General features: G+C 46.0%; 1 protein-coding gene across 4 annotated transcripts in view; it reads left to right on the forward strand.

Moving 5' to 3' along the window:
• The first annotated feature begins 335 nt into the window (after nt 1–335).
• ZBTB21 (zinc finger and BTB domain containing 21) overlaps nt 336–22,619 on the forward strand; it is a 36,082-nt gene continuing 13,798 nt past the window's right edge. For 2 of the 4 annotated variants that reach the window (XR_007358718.2, XM_048865902.2), the window contains exons 1-2: nt 746–1,053; nt 20,008–20,074. The gene's annotated coding sequence lies outside the window, so the exon portion shown is untranslated. Of the gene's footprint in view, nt 704–745; nt 1,054–20,007; nt 20,075–22,619 lie in introns of those variants that run through there. The other 2 variants (XM_075132570.1, XM_048865928.2) reach the window with 2 other exon arrangements.

The raw sequence follows: 22,619 nt of genomic DNA on the forward strand, positions 1-22,619 counted from the left end.
TCCCGGGCCCCAGCTTCTGGGATCATGTCAAAATACCGGGGTTCACTTTAAAAAGGTAAACAACATCTCTAGTCCTCAGGGCTACAAAAAAAAAAAAACACACACACCAACAACCCTGGAGAACGTGACCCGAGTCTGCAGCGAGCCTGAGACCGCAGCTACAGGAGTGGCGATGTCCTGCCCTCTCTAATGTAGTGGACGGCTAACCCTGAACCCCAGCTGCTGTGGAGATCCTGCCAACCAAACAGGGGCTGAGGTCTGTGCTGGGTGAGCCGGGCCTCGGCCCCTTGGGGCCTCCCAGGCAAGGCCGCCACAGACAGGGGCTGGATCCTCCTGGGGGCAAGCCCACCGCGGCCCAAGCGGACTCCGCGCCCGAGCGCAGCCAGGCTGGGAACGCGATACCGGGCAGCTCCGTGGGGGGCCCATGGGAGGTCACGGCGCTATGGCTGGGCTGGGGGCACCTCGGCCCCGGCAGCACACGTGGGCCCGGGGGGGCAGTAGGTCCCCCCGCAGCTCCCGCGCTGCTGCATCCCCCGCTCAGTCTTGAGCCCGGATGCCGGCAGTGGTGCCCAGCCCATCCCCGGCGCTGCGAGACGTGCTGCGCACCCAGGGGACGGGGGGATGCTCCGCTCTCAGCCCCCGAGTCTCAGGCCAGGCCCGGCGTGTAGCGGGAAGGCGGCTCCCACCCGACGCAGCGACCCGGGTGAGACTTGGCGAGAGGCGCCTCCCCCGTCCCGCGCAGGGCCGCAGCGCCAAGCGGCAGGGGAAGGGCGCGAGGAGGAGCTGACGGTTGGGGGGATCCCCGGTAACTCCCCCTAACTGCCACCCAGTCCCCAGCGCAAGCGCCTCTCCCGCACCCCCCACTCTGGCGCCGGCCAATCGCAACGCTGCGCACGTGACGAGCGTTCCCTACGATGACCTCATCCCTGGTGTGGGATGACGTCAAATTCAAGATGGATGGAATCACGGCGGTGGCAGCAGCGCGCTCGGGCGAATCGTGAAGGGAGGCGCCGAGGGGGGCAGCAGGGTGGGGTGCGGCTAACGGCGGAGAGGGTGAGTAGCGGCCGCGTCTCGCGCCCGTTTCGGGAGCTGCCCGCGCCGCGCGGGTCTCCCCGTGCACAAAGGCGTCTTTTCCTGACGTAACTCTGAGGTGTTTTTTTTTTCCCCCCACCGAGCGGGGCTGCGGTCCCCAAACTCTTCAGTGCGCCTGCGCCACTTACAAAATTAGCCCGTCCCTTATTCGCGCATGCTCCACTTCCGGAGACGGACTAAGCCTGCCCCTTGCGCGTGCACACATCCGCCACATAGACTCATCGAAGCCTCTAGTGCGCCTGTCTGGTGCCCACAGGGGGCTTCGCAGTCCCTTTTTTCGCGCATGTGTAGTGCAGCTAAAAGAACCTCAAGCTTGCTTAGCTGCGCGTGCGCGGTAGCCAAAATGTGGCCTTTTGCCCTGAGGCGCAGGGCGCTCAGGCGCAAATGTTTCACTGCGCAGGCGGGCTGACGGTGCTTGTGAGGGGACAGGGGCTGCAGGGAGTTGCTCTGAGCATGCGCAATGCCGTGAGCGTGGCCCTGCGTGGGGAGGGGAACTATTGAGTGTAGTGATGTCACTATAGGTGGTGAGAGTGCTCGTGCCTCACCTGCTCCCGCCAGCCCAAGCAGGGAGCTCCCGCACCGGGGCAGTCAGCGGGTGCAAGAGCTGCCGTGTTGCTGGTTAGGGCATCCGTGCCTGGCGTGGGGCCCAGTCACCCCCTGTTTGCGTGGCACCCTGGGCTATCCCTGCTGCATTGGCTTCAGTGCAGCGAATGTAGAGGGCGATGGGCTTCCGTGACAGCGTGGTTTACACTGTATTATATGGAAGCTATAGATCACATTTCGTGTTTCTCTCATCTGAACCATGAAGAAAGAGAACACATTTGTATATCGTAGATTCTCCCTGCTGTGTCTCACAAAAGTGCTATGCTAATGTAAAAATTTAAGAGTAACTGCTGATGAAGTGGGCTGTAGCCCACGAAGGCTTATGCTGTAATAAATTTGTTATTCTATAAGGTGCCACAAGTACTCCTGTTCTTTTTGCCGATTATGCTAACCTTGCTGACTAGTCATGCACACTAGAGCTGGGCCGATAACTGGTGGTTGTTTTTTCCTGTTCGCTGGCAGTTCTGAAACATTGGGGGAAAGAATTTCAGTTTGGATTGAAATGAAACTGAAAATTGTGAAAAATTTCAGCATATCGAAAAAATGTGTTTTGAGTCAAATACAACATGTTGTTTGACCTGGAACTCTTTGTTGTGGGTATTTTTAAAAGGATTCATAAAATGCCAGGAGGAGGAGTAGATGGTGATGGTTGTGTACCAATGCCCTTCTTATAACTTTTAGTCCAGCTTTTAGGCTACTCACCTGGGATATGAACATAAGAATGACCATAGTGAGTCATACCGATAGAAGAAATGACACTGAGCTAAATGGACTAACAGTTGTCAATGCCGGATGCTTCAGAGAGAATTAACAGAACAGGGCAATTAAAAAGTGATCCTGTCGTCTAGTCCTAGCATCCGGCAGTCAGAGGCTTAGGGACACCCAGAGCATAGGGTTGCATCCCGAACCATTTTGGGTAGTAGCCACTGATGGACCTGGCCTCTGTGAATTTATCTAAGTCTTTTTTGAACCCAGTTATACTTTTGGTCTTCACAACATCCCCTGGCAATTAGTTCCACAGGTTGACTCTGCATTGTGAGATGTAGTACCTCTGTTTGTTTGTTTTAAACCTGCTGTATTACTAACTTCATTGGGTTACCCCTGGTTCTTGTGTTATGTGAACAGGTAAATAACACTTTTACTCACTTCATCCACACCATTCTTGATTTTATAGACCTCTATCATATCCCTTATTAATTATCTCTTTTACAAGCAAAACAGTCCCAGTCTTTTTAATCTATCCTCATATGGAAGCTGTTCCATACCCCTAATTACTTTTCTTGCTCTTCTCTGTACCTTGTCCAATTTTATTGCATCTTTTTTGAGATGGGACAACCAGAACTGAGCGCAGTATTCAAGGTGTGGTTGTACCAAGGCTTTATGATTAAGGAAGAGGCACCCCGGGTTAAACTAGCACCACCAAGCCCTAGAGCTCAGGTGACTGGGCCACCAGGAGGGCCCAGGTGGAAAAAGAGAGGGGCTGAAGGCCCACCAGAAGCCACAAAGAGTTGGAGCACTGAGAGAGAAGAGAATTGTGATGTTAGAAGGCCCAAACCAAGAGACCGGGCAAGGCCTAGGGCCCCATACAGATGTTACGCCTGCGGGGAGTGGGGACACATAGCTGCACAGTGTCCCAATGCTGAGGAGCCTATGCAGTGTAACCTGGGGAACTGGGCAGATCCATGCTCCCTAATCCACCTTGTGCGGCTCTCACTAACCCCAGACCAGTGAAACTAAATGGGGTAGAGACCACGGCACTGGTTGATTCGGGGAGTGCTATCACGCTTATCTCAGGGAAGCCTGTGAAGCGTAGTCATCTGCTGCAGGCTAAACGTATGGGGATAACAGTTAGTTACTACTCCACCATCCCAGTAAAAATTGAAATCCAGGGGAACACTACTGAGGTAGCAGCAGGTGTAGTCCCTAAACTCCCATACCCGGTGCTGATAGGGAGGGACTTCCCAGAGTTTGGAGACTTTCTCCAGTCCACCTATTGGGAGTAAGAGGGCAATCCTGAAGTTAGTGAGGCATCCACAGTAGATTGTCAACCCCCAGTCTTCTCTGAAATATCACCAGATTTATTTTCCATTCCCAGGCGGGGGTAGAAAGATGAAAAGGGAAAGAAGGGCAGCTAAGGCCTTGGGGACTCGGATCCTGACCCAGGGACAGAGGATCGTCCTTGTAGGCAGGCGGACCAAGGTAGCTGGAAAGGAGGCTGCCCTGGAGGAGGAAACGCCCGAGCCTGACCCCCACCCTAATATCTCTGAACCAGGAGAGGAAACAGAGACTGGCCCCCTAGAACTGAGACAGACCAGCCCCAGAAGAGAAAATTTTGGACAGGACCAGGCTGAAGATCAACGGTATGACAACGTTAGGAAGGAGGTGAGCAAAATAGATGGGGTCCCCGTGGAAGGAAAAACGCAGGGACCAGGACCCTACTTCATAATGAAGAAGGATCTCTTGTACCGGGTTGCACCAGTACGGGGGCAGAAGGTACAGCAGCTCCTAATACCTCAAAAACACCAGAACGCCGTGTTAAGCCTTGCACATGGTCATCTTTTGGGGGGGCATTTAGGGGTAGAGAAGACCCTGGCATGAATCCTACGACGGTTCTTCTGGCCCGGGGTACATGAAGAAGTACAGAGGTATTGTGCCTCCTGCCCGGAGTGTCAGCTGCACAGTCCCCGTCCTCACTTGAGGGCACCTTTAGTACCCCTACCCATCATAGAGGTCCCCCTTGAGTGAATAGTGATGGACCTAGTGGGACCCCTGGAGAAGACAGCTCGGGGCCACCAATATATACTTGTTGTTTTGGACTATTCTGTTTGCTATCCAGAAGCCGTTCCCCTGCGGAACACAGTCTTTAAAACGATAGCCAAAGAGTTGGTGGGGATCTTTGCCCGAGTGGAGCTACCGAAGGAAATATTAACAGACCAAGGAACCCCATTTATGTCGAAGCTAATGAAGGACCTCTGTACGCTGCTCCATATACATACCCTGAGGACTTCAGTCTATCATCTGCAGACCAATGGGCTGGTAGAAAGATTTAACTGAACCCTCAAGGCAATGATAAGGAAAGTGGTAAGTCAGGACGGGAAGGATTGGGACACCCTACTACCTTACCTTAAGTTTGCCATCCGGGAGGTACCTCAACTGGGTTTTTCCCCTTTGAGTTATTATACGGGTGCCATCCCCATGGCATACTAGATATCTCCAAAGAGATCTGGGAAGAGGAACCCAGTAAGGGGTATAATAGAACATGTATTGCAGATGCGAGACCGGATAGCCCGGGTCACCCCTATTGTACGGGAACATTTGGAAAAGGCGCAGGAGGCCCAGCAAACCCACTGCAATCTCCAGGCAAAAGTCCAACAGTTCCAACCAGGGGTCAGGTGACTGTGTTGGTACCCATGGCAGAAAGCAAGCTTCTGGCCTAATGGCAAGGGCCCTATGAGGTGGTTGAACCTGTGGGGGAAGTAATCTACAAGGTGTGGCAACCAGGACACCGGAAACAAGAACAAATTTATCACATTAACCTCTTGAAACCTTGGAACCAGGGAGAGGCATGTGTGGTAGCCCAAGAGGCCCCAATCCAGGGAAATAACATGCAGGAGCAGATCAGGATATCCCCTGATCTAACACCAAACCAGAAGAAGGAGCTAACTGAGATGATCAACCGGTATCAGGATGTATTTTCAACCAAACCAGGCCGGACCACCGAAACATATCACCACATTATCACAGACCCTGGGTCAAAAGTAACTTTAAGGCCCTACCGGGTCCCAGCGGCAAAAAGGGAGGAGATCAAGGCAGAGGTAAAAAGGATGTTGGAACTAGGAGTCATTAAAGAGTCCCACAGTCAATGGTCGAGCCCGATTGTGTTGGTGCCTAAACCCGATAGCACCACTAGATTTTTGTAATGACTTCCACCGGCTGAACGAGATATCCAGATTTGATGCATACCCCATACCCTGCATCGATGAGTTAGTTGATCTCCTGGGCAATGCCCGATTTTTGACCACCCTTGATTTAACAAAGGGATACTGGCAGATTCCCCTTACCAAAGATGCAAAAGAAAAGATGGAATTCTTGACACCAGAGGGTCTGTTTCAATATACTGTTCTTCCTTTTGGACTGCATGGGGCACCTGCCACCTTCCAGCGTCTTATGGACAGGCTCCTGCAGCCCCATACCAGTTATGCAGCTGCATACCTGGATGATGTAATTATCCATACCCCAGACTGGGAGACCCAGTTGGAAAAGGTAGAAGCGGTTCTGGACACGCTAAGATGGGCTGGCTTTACAGTCAATCCAGCCAAATGTGCTATAGGGTTAGCAGAGGCTAAATACCTTTGGCTACATTGTAGGAAGTGGCATGGTCTAGCCCCAACTGGACAAACTGGAAGCTATCCAAAATTGGCCCCAGCCAAATCAGAAAAAACAAGTCCGGGCATTCCTGGGGGTGGTGGGGTACTACCGGCGATTTATTCCCCATTGTGCTACCAGAGTGAGTCCCCTGGCAGACCTGATAAAAGCCCGGGGTCCGGACATGGTGAAGTTGACTGACACTGCAGAGAATGCATTCATGGATCTACAAACAGCTCTCTGCAGTAACCCCGGGCTTCTAGCCCCGGACTTGAACAAAGAGTTCATTTTACAAACAGATGCGTCTGAAGTAGGATTGGGAGCTGTCCCATCACAGATGGTCAGAGACAAAGAACACCCAATCCTCTACCTGAGCAGGAAACTCCTCCCGAGAGAGCAGAAGTATGCAGTGGTTGAGAGAGAGCGCCTTGCTGTGAAATGGGCCATGGAAACACTTTGTTATTACCTACTGGGACGACGGTTTACCCTTGTGACTGATCTTGCACTTCTCCAGTGGATGCAGCAAAATAAAGAGAAGAATGCAAGGGTGACCAGATGGTTCCTGTCTTTACAACCTTTCCAATTCAACACCGGGCCAGAAGCCACCATGGCAACGCAGATGGCTTATCGCGAGTACACTGCCTGATGTCCCACGTGGCCTAACCCTGTGGTGTTGAGCAGGGGGGTCGGGCGGGGAGCGAGATATGTGACAGGGTCAGGCCAGATGGCTACAAGAGAATGGTCGAAGGTAGATGCATTAGTTCCAGGTTAAGCAGGTCCCTTTTTCCTGGGTAAGATAACAGGGACTATTCCAGAACACTCAGGAACTTTCTAGAACTAATTAAGGCAGACTTATTAGGACACCTGTAGCCAATTGGGAAGCTGCTAGAATTAATTAAGTCTAATCAGGACACGTGGTTTACAAAGGCTGTCACTCCAGTTAGTGAGTGTGTGCGCGTAAGGAGCTGGGAGCGAGAGGACGTGCTGCTGGAGGACTGAGGAGTACAAGCGTTAACAGACATCAAGAGGAAGGTCCTGTGGTGAGGACAAAGAAGGTGTTGGGAGGAGGCCATGGGGAAGTAGCTCAGGGAGTTGTAGCTGTCGCACAGCTGTTCCAGAAGGCACTCTAGACAGCTGCAGTCCACAGGGCCCTGGGCTGGAACCCAGGGTAGAGAGCGGGCCTGGGTTCCCCCCAAACCTCCCAACTTGGGACCCAACACAGAAGGTTCCACCAGAGGGGAAGGTCTCTGAGCTGTTCCCCGACCCACATGGTGGATCAGCAGGGATTGTTCTTACTCTTTTTTTCCCCATGCTGGCCAATGATGAGATTATCTGAGTGAACGGCAGGTTTGAGGCACAAAAGTGGCCAAAATGAGGGCTACTGTGAATCTCTGAGGCGAGCAAAATCCGCCAATAAGTACAGGATCCACCAAGGTAGAGGAGGAACTTTGTCAGAAAGGATAATGGAAAGAGCAATGGTTACATATAAAACAAAGACATTTCTTGGAAGCTAAACTTGACTTTAACAGGCTAAAACTCTTGTTTAAAGCACTTTCTCACCTAAAGCAGTCTCCCAGCATCAACCAACCAACATGGCTGACATTCACCTTTCACAAATGCAAAAAGCACTGTCCTTTTTGCTCCGTCTGTGGTCGATGATGTGTCTTTTTGTCGTTGTTTTATATTCCCAGAGTTCATTGTTGTGTCCCCAGAATCAGGATTAGCCCCTTGGTTTAGACTCTAGTACCGGTCTTCCCATCCCCATTTACTCCATAAGCAGATTTGGCTTCCATTGTGTTAGTTTACAATGCTTACTGTACATAGCCAACAGGGAGACAGATGAATCAGCTTCCTTTATCTTACTCAAAACCTGTTAGTCAACCTTGCCTTGATTTAAACATATGTTTAATACATATGCACGACTTCATAAATATCCGTACCTACATCATTCGGTGATTGAGGATCAGTGTGATTCCAGCTTTCGTTTATGATCTCACATGACAGTCTTTATAGATAATTATTATCACAGCAATGTGTTGAGTGTCATGAATTTGTCAGGCCTGTCGGGCTACTGTTACAGAACAGTGAACCCTTTACCAGTTGGCATGGAGGGGTTCTTAGGGTCGCACCTGAACCATCTTTGTTAAAATAAGTAGATTAGACTTTTTCGGTCTATATTCGTACCTACATCATTCAGTGATTATGAGGCTCAATGTGCCTGTTCTCCAATCCTGTAATCCTTCTCGTGGCTCCTCCCCGAATCCTCTCCAATCTATCAACATCCCTCAAATTGTGAACTTCAGAACTCCTAGATGAGTGCCCTACCGACCAGGCTATAGAATCATTCTCTCTCTGCCCCAATGACTGTTCCTGTCATTACGAATGACTACAAATTACCACTTCTAAAGACAATAACACCATCTCCAGACATTTTTCAAATGGCACCTAAGTCCTCCCAAAAAAAGTTTTGGTGAAAACTATTCGATTAACTCTTTATCGCATTCACAAATAGCTTCAGGTCACTCAAAATTGCATTTTTCATTGAATAAACTATTTGTCCAAAAAACTTAACTTAGCTCTAAGGCACACACAAATACTAAAAGATTAACGTGTAATGTATTTATTGGTCTGAGTTTGGGATGGCTTCATTGTTCAAAAGTAGCAAAGCTGCATTCCAAGCTCAGGTAAATAAAGCCTTTATTTCACCACACACCATCATGTACTCTATATTTTACAGAAAAGCTATTTTATATATTTGTAAACTTTTAATGGTGTGGTGTGGTGTTTTGTTTTTTGTTTTTCGGTAAAGCTTTGCTTGTAACTCCAGGGTTGTCTTAATACCATTAATCCAATTATACAGGCCTCAGAGAGAGAAAGATGGCGGGGGGGGGGGGAAGTACTAATATATTTTTTAAAAGCCTCTAAAATGATTTAAAATAGTTTTTTCTATAAAGGTAGGACACTGCATTTTTTCAAGGCCAATTTTCATGACAAGTCAGATGAAATGAACACTGTACAACACTGGAAAGCCTGGAATCACAGTTTTCCACTGGCATAAGGACAGTTTTTTTCTTTTTCCTGATTGTGTGAGATATTGGATTTTAAAGTCACCTGTCAAGGAGTGTAATTTATCTAGGAACCCATAGTAGTGTAAATTTGGAAGACCAGGCTACATTTTGGGCAAAAGGAAACTCTTGTGATAGATGCTATTTTAAAAATAAAAAAAGCCTATTTGAAGCCGCTCAGTTTTTTTTTCATTTTGGTAGTCTCAGAATGTAAGGATTAGTAATAGACTGCAGGTGAAAAAGACAAGATGCAGTTTCTCAGATGGTTGTAAAATTTAACATATGGATGGCATTGTCATATTTAGTATGAATAGATGTAGAATTGGTGTGTGTATGTACAATTAACGCTGCATTAATGTAGTTTTTTTATTAAGCTTGAAGTTAAAATAATCAAAAGTTTAAGGTTTCAATAGCAATGTTAATGTGGGGGCGGGGGGATGAGAGAGAGTTGTATGAATAAAATCAATTTAACTATTAAAGCAGGAGTAGCAAATGCTACAATATAGGAAGAGCTGGTAGCACTGCCTATAAAGATTGCCCAACACTTCCCCATTATAAGTCCCTGTTTTTGTTGCTTGTAACTTTGCTACACTTTAACAGTTTGAACTGAAATATTTTGTGTTGGATTTCTCCCTCAAGATGAATGATTTTGTGGCAGCAGGAATTTGAGCCAAAATGATTTAGCTGTTTCTGAGAATGAGGCAAGACAAAAATAAGTTGTATGTACATGTTAAAGTTCTTGTGACCTTTTATTTTAGAAACTCCCAATCCATTAGAGCAGGAATTCAAAATTAGGCAGGGGGAGGCCTTTGTGTTAGGGAGGTTCCTGTTTCCATTCCCAAGAAAATAACCTAAATTGGGCCAAAGTATTAACCGTTGAAGAATTGCAGTCTGCATGTGCTCAGTAGACGTTTGCTAGAGCTTCACAGTCAAATGCCAAAGATTCTGTCTGCATGTCAATGACTTTCCCCATCCCTGCAGGTGTGAGCTGCTGCAGACTCTGCCAAAGCTGGGGCCCAGGTTTGTGCATCAGAACGGAAAGCAGGGAACATTTCTCTTCTCCTGTGCCATCAATACTTTCCCCTTTGCTGGGCCCAGGCAGTGTTGAAGTGGAAGCTACCTGATTCAAATTTAGAGGGTACAAGAGCTAGACTGGGAGTGAGAGGAGGGAAGATAGGAATAGATAGGGACAAGGAGCCTGGGTTGGGGAGACATGGGACTGAAGGATGGCAAGTGGGGAGAGGTAAACTGGGACTGAGAGTTGGGATGTGGCGGAGGCTGGGGAACAAGACTGGGAACCAGGGGATTGGAGTATGGAGATAGGAGGGAGAGACAAATCTGATGGGGATGCCAGGTCTGGGAAGACAACTGGGACTGGCTGGACAAAGAGATTGGGACAAGGAACCAAGAAGGTGGGTGGGGATAAGGATACTGAAGCTTAACGAGAAGACTGAGTCTGGGGACAGGAATGGTGAGGGGGACAGTGAATTTAATTTTAAATTTCAGGCCAAATGGAGAAATTTTCACAAAGTTATGAGCAGTTAATAATTATGAGTCACATTTATTATCACTGAAGTTTTGAAATCTTAACAATAGTAGTTGCTAATAGTGACTTATAATATTCTTCAGTTTTGAAATACACAAATGAAAACTGTTGACTTTCCAGATCTGCAAAGTACCATTATTAACAGTGAGTGAAGGCTCATTCAGAAGGCTGTCACCTTCTAAATTAGTGAATTGTTTCATAAAAAATAATAGTACTTGCACCTTCCATCTGAGGATCTCAGAAAACTAATTCTCTACAAACACAGCAAAATCCTTCATCACAGATGGAAAAGGGTGTAACATACTCTGCTTTAAAATCCATCCTCAGTTCAAAGGAGATCTCCTCCTCAACTCTGTCCCTAATGGCTCTCTGTCAGTGTAAGACCAGTCTCCATAAAGCAGTCGCTCCCCCCTCCCCCCAATGATTATGAAATTTGGGACAGCAGGTCTTTTTTTTTTTTTCCTTCACATAGTTGAAAGAAGGGAAATGTATTTTGTACTGTCTTCACTGAATGAAGCTTTTATGTGTCATGTCATTCTGGAGCAGATCATGTACATCTCAAAAACTGAGTCATTCAAGGAACAAGAAACAAAAGCTTGTTTTTATGTTAGGCACCTGCTCCACTCTCCCATGGTTTTTCTTTTTTCTTTTTCATAATATTGTGATTAATCTCCCCTACCAAATTTTACTCATCTGGAATGGATGAAGAATGCCGTCATTTTGGATTATTTAAATCTCTCTCTTATGTTGAAGAATTTTGTTGTAGTGCTTCAATGAAACATTAAAATCTTGCTCCCTAATTTAATTAAAAATGCCCCTTTATTTAAATTGTCACAAATTGAGAGTACACCCTATGGAAACCTGTTTCCCACAGTCTACATTGAATGAAGGTTTCAAAAATACTTCAATGTGAGCTCTGATCGTAGGGCAATTCATGTACATTTCTTAAACTGAATTCTTTAAGAAAGGTAAAAGCATTTTGGGGCACCTACTTCACTCTCCTCCTCTTTTTCTACATTATCTTCAAAAGCAATTAAAATAAGCAGTTTTAAGAAATCTCTGGCAAAAATGCCTTTAAATATATGTATGCATTTTTTTCCTAATTTTAGGATACTTTTTTCTTAATTTGTAAAACTTTTATTAGATTAGTTGGAGGTATTATTAAAGGGTAGTGTTTTCAGTGGTATTTCTCATCTTTTCATGTACATGCATAATTTCGTTAACATTAATTGAAAGCACCAACTGATATTTATCGGTGGCAGGAGCTGACTTTGGGTCCAATTCTGTTCACATTGAAGTCAATAACAAAACTCTCATTGTGTTCTGTAGGAGCCGGGTAGGGTCCTTTGTTATAATGTATTCAGGTTATACTGGACACAGAGAAAGAACACAATTTCTACATCTCCTAGAATTTAAAGTTTCAGAGCAGCAGCTGTGTTAGTCTGTATCCACAAAAAGAACAGGAGTACTTGTGGCACCTTAGAGACTAACAAATTTATTTGAGCATATGCTTTTGTGGGCTACAGCCCACTTCATCGGATACATAGAATGGAACATATAGTAAGAAGATATACACATACAGAGAACATGAAAACGTGGAGTAAGAGGCTAATTAATTAAGATGAGGTATTATCAGCAGGAGAAAAAAAATTTGTAGTGATAATCAAGATGGCCAGTTTAGACAGTTGACAAGAAGGTGTGAGGATACTTAACATGGGAAAATAAATTCAATATTTGTAATGACACAGCCACTCCCAGTCTCTATTCAAACCCAAGTTAATGGTATCTAGTTTGCATATTAATTCAACCTGGGCAGTTTCCATCAGATCATCTAATTTGATTTACATATACAGGCCACTAAATTTCACCCAAATCCCCCTATATAAAACCCAAAGACTAGTGTCAAGGTTTCTTCCCCACTCTGAACTCTAGGGTACAGATATGGGGACCTGCATGAAATACCCCCTAAGCTTATTTTTACCAGCTTAGGTTAAAACTTCCCCAAGGTACAAACTATTTTACCTTTTGCCCTTGGACTTTATTGCCGCCAACACCAAGCATCTAACAAATATATAACAGGGAAAGAGCCCGCTTGGAAACATCTTTCCCCCCCAAAATCCTCCCAAACCCTACACCCCCTTTCCTGGGGAAGGCTTGCTAAAAATCCTCGCCAATTTGTACAGGTGAACACAGACCCAAACCCTTGGATCTTAAGAACAATGAAAAAGCAATCAGGTTCTTAAAAGAGAATTTTAATAGAAGAAAAAGTAAAAGAATCACCTCTGTAAAATCAGGATGGTAAATACCTTACAGGGTAATTGGATTCAAACATAGAGAATCCCTCTAGGCAAAACCTTAAGTTACAAAAAGACACAAGAACAGGAATATACATTCCATTCAGCACAACTTATTTTATCAGCCATTTAAACAAAACAAAATCTAATGCATATCTAACTAGATTGCTTATTAGCCCTTTACAGGAGTTCTGACCTGCATTCCTGCTCTGGTCCCGGCAAAATCAACACACGGACAGAGAGAACCTTTGTTTCCCCCCGCTTCAGCTTTGAAAGTATCTTGTTTCCTCATTGGTCATTTTGGTCAGGTGCCAGTGAGGTTATCCTAGCTTTTTAACCCTTTACAGGTGAAAGGGTTTTTCCTCTGGCCAGGAGGGATTTAAGGGTGTTTACCCTTCCCTTTATATTTATGACAACTAGTTTCCCCAGGATTGAAATGTTTTGGGCTAACTAAACTATGAGCCACAGGCAGAAAACAGGAGAGATGCAGATGCCACCAGTGCCTGAGGCCCCTGCAGTGGCAGGGAAATGATTAAATGAGAGATGCCCAAATGGTCCCAGCAGGTGAACCATGCCCTATGCTACAATGGAAAGTGAAAACCCCTTGAGCTTCCTGTCAAACTGAGCTGGTGCAAAATTCCTTCCTGACCCAAATCTGGGATCTGTATGACCCTGTATCACCCTGGGTGCGTGAGCAAGTCAGGCATCTAGAAAGACACGCCAGCCAGGCATTTTCTGCATGACCTCAGGGCACTGGTCCACCAGTGTCCCATCTCGAGCTATGACCAATTTAAGTTGCATCAGAGGAAGGAGATTAAAAAAAAAATGCATCAAGCTAATTGGGGGGTGCGGGGGGAGGCCCCTGCAGATGCCTGCCTGAAGCCTGATATTTGATTGTAGTCACTATCCTAATACAGAACTACAAGTGTTATGAGCCAATACATGTTTGTTTCCCACTCATATGGAAAAGAACACTTGTTTAGAAAATATGCAAAGGAGCTTGTTCAAAATTAACTTTTATTTGGAAGTGGAGGGGAATGTCCCTCATATACCTGTGTGACAAAATTCCTGCTCTACCTTGGTGGGTCTTGTGCTTATTGGTGGATTTGCTCGCCTTGGAGCTTCACGGCAACCCTCAGCTTGGCCGTTTTTCTGAACCCACAGTCCAGCCTGCCCCTTTTGTTGGGTGCTTTCAGAGGGGGGAATTGTTGGTGACACTCGGGCGTGGCGCCAGGTAACTCAAGGGGGTGGCAGACCTTGAGAGTCAATGAAGCCCCCTCGCTCTGGACCACCAGGTAACTCGGGAAGCGTGGAAGACCACGAGAGTCGAGGAAACCCCCAGCCCCCTGGCCCCCAGCTCTGGGCCCAGGCAAGCTTGAACACTTCCCTCCCCTGAAGCTAATGAGAAAACAGTTGTGATTGGTTGCTGTGTTACACATTGTATATGCTGCTGTTTTTACTTTGTAAGTGTGTTATGCAAATAAAAAAATATCTTTTTTCTTCAAAAAAAAAAATTACTCTCCTATAGCCATCTGGCCCTACCCTGTCACACCTGTCATAAGGATTAGGTTCTCCCAATTTACTCCAGCATCAAACCACCAGCTATCTTCCCATTACCATCCATATCATCTGTCATGGCTACCACTGTTTTGCCTCTGGCTCAGGACAGCTGGATGGAGTTTCCTTTGGAACCCATCAAACTGCTCTTACATCACTTAAGGGGAGGAATCGCAAGAGAGAGAGATGAGGTGTTTTTCCCAGAATCCTCTCATCCCTCAGATTGTAGTTCCTTAGGCTTGGTTGACACACAGTTTTTGTACCTATTTCAGTTAGGGGTATGATTGACTGACTGATTTAACCAACATAGTTATACAGGTACAAACCCTAGAGTGGATATAGTTATACTAAGATAAAAAATGTCTTAGACTGGTATAGCTTATTCCCCTTCCCATATGAAATAAGCAATACTAGTATAACTTTGCTCAGACTGGGGAGGCAGAGGGTGTGTTGTACTGTGGTAACAATACTGGTATAGTTGAAACAGTAAAACTTTGGTGTGTAGACATGCCTTTTAATGCAGGGGTGGGCAAACTTTTTGGCCCAAGGGCCACATCAGGTTTGTGAAACTGTATGGAGGGCCGGGTAGGGAAGGCTGTGCCTCTGCAAACAGCCTGGCCTCCGCCCCCATCCACTCCCTCACACTTCCCGCCCCCTGACTGCCCCCCCCCAGGAACCCCTGCCCCTCAGGCAATCCCCTCCCCTCTCTCCCCCGCCCCCTTATCATGCCACTCACAGCAGCAAGAGCTTGCAGCCACGCTGCCCGGTAGGAGCAGCAGGCCAGAGCGCTGGTGGCACAGCGAGGCTGCAGGGGAATCATAGAATCATAGAATATAAGGGTTGGAAGGGACCCCAGAAGGTCATCTAGTCCAACCCCCTGCTCGAAGCAGGACCAATTCCCAGTTAAATCATCCCAGCCAGGGCTTTGTCAAGCCTGACCTTAAAAACCTCTAAGGAAGGAGATTCTACCACCTCCCTAGGTAACGCATTCCAGTGTTTCACCACCCTCTTAGTGAAAAAGTTTTTCCTAATATCCAATCTAAACCTCCCCCACTGCAGCTTGAGACCATTACTCCTCGTTCTGTCATCTGATACCATTGAGAACAGTCTAGAGCCATCCTCTTTGGAACCCCCTTTCAGGTAGTTGAAAGCAGCTATCAAATCCCCCCTCATTCTTCTCTTCTGCAGGCTAAACAATCCCAGCTCCCTCAGCCTCTCCTCATAACTCATGTGTTCCAGGCCCCTAATCATTTTTGTTGCCCTTCGCTGGACTCTCTCCAATTTATCCACACCCTTCTTGAAGTGTGGGGCCCAAAACTGGACACAGTACTCCAGATGAGGCCTCACCAATGTCGAATAGAGGGGAACGATCACATCCCTCGATCTGCTCGCTATGCCCCTACTTATACATCCCAAAATGCCATTGGCCTTCTTGGCAACAAGGGCACACTGCTGACTCATATCCAGCTTCTCGTCCACTGTCACCCCTAGGTCCTTTTCCGCAGAACTGCTGCCTAGCCATTCGGTCCCTAGTCTGTAGCTGTGCATTGGGTTCTCCCGTCCTAAGTGCAGGACCCTGCACTTATCCTTATTGAACCTCATCAGATTTCTTTTGGCCCAATCCTCCAATTTGTCTAGGTCCTTCTGTATCCTATCCCTCCCCTCCAGCGTATCTACCACTCCTCCCAGTTTAGTATCATCCGCAAATTTGCTGAGAGTGCAATCCACACCATCCTCCAGATCATTTATGAAGATATTGAACAAAACCGGCCCCAGGACCGACCCTTGGGGCACTCCACTTGATACCGGCTGCCAACTAGACATGGAGCCATTGATAACTACCCGTTGAGCCCGACAATCTAGCCAGCTTTCTACCCACCTTGTAGTGCATTCATCCAGCTCATACTTCCTTAACTTGCTGACAAGAATACTGTGGGAGACCGTGTCAAAAGCTTTGCTAAAGTCAAGAAACAATACATCCACTGCTTTCCCTTCATCCACAGAACCAGTAATCTCATCATAGAAGGCGATTAGACTAGTCAGGCATGACCTTCCCTTGGTGAATCCATGCTGGCTGTTCCTGATCACTTTCCTCTCATGCAAGTGCTTCAGGATTGATTCTTTGAGGACCTGCTCCATGATTTTTCCAGGGACTGAAGTGAGGCTGACTGGCCTGTAGTTCCCAGGATCCTCCTTCTTCCCTTTTTTAAAGATTGGCACTACATTAGCCTTTTTCCAGTCATCCGGGACTTCCCCGGTTCGCCACGAGTTTTCAAAGATAATGGCCAATGGCTCTGCAATCACAGCCGCCAGTTCCTTCAGCACTCTCGGATGCAACTCGTCCGGCCCCATGGACTTGTGCACGTCCAGCTTTTCTAAATAGTCCCTAACCACCTCTGTCTCCACAGAGGGCTGTCCATCTCTTCCCCATTTTGTGATGCCCAGCGTAGCAGTCTGGGAGGGCGGAGACAGTAGGGGAGGGGCCGGGGACTAGCCTCCCCAGCCGGGAGCTCAGGGGCCAGGCAGGATGGTCTCACGGGCTGTAGTTTGCCCAGCTCTGCTTTAATGTGTAGTGTCAGTTTAAGAGAGAAAATGATGTAATTTGAGCTATGATAGATTGCTTCAGATTTTATTGAGTAGCCTTCCCCATATGCTTGAGACACACCCATTAAAGGGTACCTACAGAGGAGGGAAAATTGGGCTTGTGCCCCTCTGTGGATTCATGATGCAAAAATAAGGCCTGTTTTTTCTGCTTGTTTTAATATTAGAATTTCAGGTCTTGTATATTAAGGAAGACTCAGTGATGACTATAGTGTTAATGAAATGACAACATCATAAAAGTCAAGAGTGAAAATTGAGCAACTGAGAGAAGAAGGAATTTTTAGACTGCTTAAGCTCCTTTGGTTTTTGTTTATACCTATTTAACTTCAAATGATAAATGTTTTGGATGAGGATTCAACACACTTTTAACTGAGGTATTGGAACTCACAGTAAACATCTATTGAAACCATGTTCTAAGATTTATAAGAAGTTTATTTTTCAACCTTTCTGGTTTCTTCTTAATATATCCTAAAGAAGCAAAAAAAAAAAGTTAAAAGCTCAGTATTTTAAATATCCTTTACATGTCACCTTGAAGTCTCTGTTGCTTGCTTTTTTTTTTCCCCTTTTAAAAAAAAATACTCCTGAAAACCCCAATTCTGATTTGCTATGCATTAAGCTAAGGTGGAAAAGTGCTCTGCACCAAGTTGTGTGTGGCTTAATATATCAGGATCTGAGTTATTCCCTCCCAAAACTACCTGGGGGTTCTAATATAAGTCACACTTGTAGAATGCTGCTTTGTACGTATACAGAGAGAGATTTAAAACTGTTATGTTTATAAATATAAATTGACTTGTTACTTCTCACATGGATTGGACGGTGTCAAGGGTCCTTCTCCACTCTGAACTCTAGGGTACAGGTGTGGGGACCTGCATGAAATATCCCCTAAGCTTATTTTTACCAGCTTAGGTTAAAAACTTCCCTAAGGTACAAACTATTTTACCTTTTGTCCCTGGACCTTATTGCTGCTGCCACCAAGCCTCTAACAAAAATAACAGGGAAAGAGCCCACTTGGAAATGTCTTCCCCCCAAAATATCCCCCCAAACTCTACACCCCCTTTCCTGGGGAAGGCTTGCTAAAAATCCTCGCCAATTTGTACAGGTGAACACAGACCCAAACCCTTGGATCTTAAGAACAATGAAAAAGCAATCAGGTTCTTAAAAGAGAATTTTAGTAGAAGAAAAAGTAAAAGAATCACCTCTGTAAAATCAGGATGGTAAATACCTTACAGGGTAATTGGATTCAAACATAGAGAATCCCTCTAGGCAAAACCTTAAGTTACAAAAAGACACAAGAACAGGAATATACATTCCATTCAGCACAACTTATTTTATCACCATTTAAACAAAACCGAATCTAACACATATCTAACTAGATTGCTTATTAGCCCTTTACAGGAGTTCTGACCTGCATTCCTGCTCTGGTCCCAGCAAAAGACAACACAGACAGAGAGAACCCTTTTTTTCCCCCCGCTCCAGCTTTGAAAGTATCTTGTTTCCTCACTGGTCATTTTGGTCAGGTGCCAGCGAGGTTGTCTTAGCTTCTTAACCCTTTACAGGTGAAAGGGTTTTTCCTCTGGCCAGGAGGGATTTAAGGGTGTTTACCCTTCCCTTTATATTTATGACAGACGGTGTCGGTAGAAAGAGACATGTAGAGGTTCAGGAGTCTGATGTGAGCAGTAGGCTGAGAGGATGTAATGATTTATTGCTCACCCAGCAATAAAAAGGGAAAAATTGGGCGGGGGAGGGGATAACAGGTACTTACAAGATGGAAACAGAAGCAGCCAGCTGTAAAATGCCCACTTCATGCATGTACTTGGCTCTGAAGAATTTAAAGGGCAACATGAAAGGCTTTCGAGATGAAAAGGATCCCATATGATGATAACCCTGTAGTGGGAACCTGTCCTGTCTTTGGAATATCATAGCTCTTATCTCCTCTATAATATAGCAATCTCCTTTCTCCCAGGAGATTATAAAATCTCATTTTTATTCAACTGGTCAAATACTAATAATCTCTGCTGACAGCATACTTAAAAGCCTAAGAATGTTTTCCGTAATAATTCACATAGTAATAGTAGCTGAATTCCCATTTCATTACATTTTGGAGAAAGACAGAATCCCTAAACTGAAGGGAATAATAACAATAAATTTCATTCTAAATCCCTCAAAATCCTTTCCTAAATTATAGTTCAAATAGTACAACCCCAAACTTACTATATAGATTCAAAGTTTCTCTTTACACCCAGAAGGAGACTCTTTTTTTTTTTTTTTTTAAATATCGCATTACTGGTGACGGGGAAAGCATCAGGTTGTATCTACTCCATATTGCAATTTAATAAGAGTGGTGTCTATCATAGAATATTTACATAGCAAAATAAACAGAACTCCCTTCTTGTGCATCTCGAGTGTCCTGATGAATAACAGGAGAGTCATCTTTTCTGGTGATATGGACATTTTAGCCACAACCACGTTAATATGAATAACTTATTACTACTAGTGTCAGTCACAGGCCACATCTGTCCCTCACTAGAGCTAACTAAGGGCATGTCTACACTACAATCTTAAGTCAATTTAAGTTTGAAGTCGACATCCAGCCGCTACAATAATTAAGTCAGTAGTGCGTGTCCACACCACACTTCTTATATCTGTGAAGCACGTCCTCACTAGCAGCACTTGCATCCGTGCTGAGAGCAGTGCACCGTGGGTAGCTATCTCACAGTGCAACTCTCCGCAGGGGGTTTGGGGAAGGGATTGCAATGCCTCATGGGACCAAAACATTTTTTCAGGGAGGACTGGGAATATGGCTTCAGTATCCCAGGATGAAGCTTTCTCCATCCCTCCCTGATCTAAACTGCAACGTATAATGTTTCACGCCTTTTTTCGAAAGGACGGCATAGCTGCGTGTACGCCATCTCCTGAGAGGCATGGATCCTGCACAGCTGTGCACTGTTGTGGTGAGTATTACAAACACCGCGCATCTTATCCTGCAGTATTTCCAGAGTCAGGAGAGGAGTCACCATGTGTAACATTGCAATGTCCTTCAAGCAGCCCTGCTGGAAGCCATAGAATGAAACAATTCCCAGTTGCTGCTGGCAGTCCACTGAACACAGTGGAGCGCCGTTTCTGGTTCTAAGAAACAAGCAGTGACTGGGGATCACATCGTTATGCAGTTATGGGATGATGATCAGTGGTTGCAGAACTTTCATATGCACAAGGCCGCTTTCCAGTAACTGTGTGCAGAGCATTCCCCAGCCCTGCAATGCAACAACACTAAAATGAGACCTGCTCTGACAGTAGAGAAGTGAGTGGCAATCACTGTGTGGAAGCTTTTGATACCAGACTGCTACCAGTCACTGGGGAATCAGTTTGGAGTTGGTAAATCCACTGTGAGGGCTGTTGTGATCCAACTATGCAGGACCATTTATTGCCTTTTGGTAAGAAGGGTAGTGACTGTTGGTAATGTGCAGAACATACTGGGTGGTTTTGCTGCAGTGGGGTTCCCTAGCTGCAGTGGGACGATAGGGATGTGTGTGCCATCTATCTTGGCACCAGACCACCTTGCCAAAGAGTACATAAACAGAAAGGGATGCTTTTTAATGGTGTTGCAAGCATCAGGGGATCACCAGAGGCCTTTTACCTACATCAGCGTGGGGTGGTAAGGGAAGGTGCATGATGCCTGCATCTTTAACAACACTGGTCTGTTCAGAAAGCTGCAAGTGGGGACTTCCTTTCCAGAACACAAAATAACCATTGGTGACTTTAAAATGCCAAAACTGCTCCTGAGAAAGGCAGCCTACCCTTGCTCTCATGGCTCATGAAGCTGGACACTGGACACCAGCAAGGAACAGTTCAACAATAGGCTGAGCAGGTGCAGAATGGTGGTTGAATGTGCCTTTGGCCATTTAAAGGGTCACTGGTGCAGTCTGTTTACTAGCTTAGACTTCAGTGAAAGCAATATCCCCTAGTTGTAGCTGTCTGCTGTGTGCTCCATAAAATCTGTGAGACAAAGGGTTAGAAGTTTCCACAGGAGTAGGGGGTAGAGGCAGATAGTCTTGTCTGCTGATTTTGAGCAGCCAGATACTAGAGCAATAAGAGGAGCACATCATGGAGCGCTGTGTCTCAGGGAGGCTTTGAAAACCTGATTTAGTAATGACCCCTAGTAATGTGCGCTGCTTCTTGAATTATGCCTTCCCTTACTGTGAACCTTGCTGTGCCTGCTGGGTTTCTGTCTCCAGCAAATGCCCTCTGTTTCTGTAGTTTCCTTGTACCTCTCCTTCCTCTGTGGTGTGAAGTAATAAAGATTATTTCATTCTCAGGACCTGTAGTTTTATTGCACAAACATATTGGAAGTGAAAGATCAGGAAAATAATAAAAAGAGTACTTGTGGCACCTTAAAGATGAACAAATTTATATGAGCATCTCGAAGAGTCTCTAAGGTGCCCCAAGTACTCCTTTTCTTTTTGCGGATACAGACTAACATGGCTGCTACTCTGAAACCTGTCAGGAAAATAATGTAACCTGGGACAGTCATTAGAATAAAATTTGGAGGGGAAAAACACTGTGATCTTTTCTTTTAAATACCGTGGCCTTGCCTGTCAAAGATCATTCTTTGTGCGCCTTTTATTCCTAGTATCCTCCCCCGGTGTGGAGTGGAAAGAATATAGCTTTTTCCCCCTGGCCTCCTGGAGCATGAGGGGGAGGTGAGAATACAGTGATGGAGGAATGCTGTTTTGCAGGGGCTGTAGCGGGAGTCTAACCTCAAGGTGTTTTTCGTGAAGGTCTACGAGATGCCTCAACATGTCCTTCAGAATCCCTAGCATCTCCTGCTGTGTGCCATGCCATGCTCATGCTCCTGAGCTGCTCTCCTGCTCACAATGTCCATGTCCAGTTTTTCAGATAGAGAAATCCTCCATGCTCTCTGCTCAGTGTCAGCCATCCCAGAGGCGTGCATAATCTCATTAAACATGTCATTCCATAATCAGGGTCTAGTGCACAATTAATACGTAAAAATCCTCCTTATTCCACTGAAGTATAAGGCAGAACATTTTCATTGATGCAAGGTATTCATTGAACTGGCTTGCTGTACCAGGCATGATGAGTAGGGCCTGGGGACATGGGCACCAAGCGACTGTCTGCAGCACTGGGTGGGCAACCCACGGCAGGAACATAAGTGGCATTGGCCACCTGCCCTTTGTAACATGGACTTTGTGTGGCGATCGGGGGCCACCATTGACCTTCCCAAACTGCAAACCTTGGCAAAGGCAGTGTAGTGGGGGAAGTTGCGGCGACGAGAGTGCACAAGAAAATTTCCCAAACCCTCCTCTACCCCTCCCCCATTGCGCTGCTGCTAGCCGTGGCCTGAGGCTTGTGGTTTCTAAGCTCAATGCCTACCCCTGCCACCCAAACCACCAGCATTCAGTGGTGCTGGAACAATTTTTATAGTGGGATGAGAGCCACTGAACCAAACTATAAACCCTATGTATAATGAAAATCACTCCA

This window comes from Caretta caretta, chromosome 1, assembly GCF_965140235.1.
Source record: "Caretta caretta isolate rCarCar2 chromosome 1, rCarCar1.hap1, whole genome shotgun sequence".
Taxonomy (NCBI): Eukaryota; Metazoa; Chordata; order Testudines; family Cheloniidae; genus Caretta; species Caretta caretta.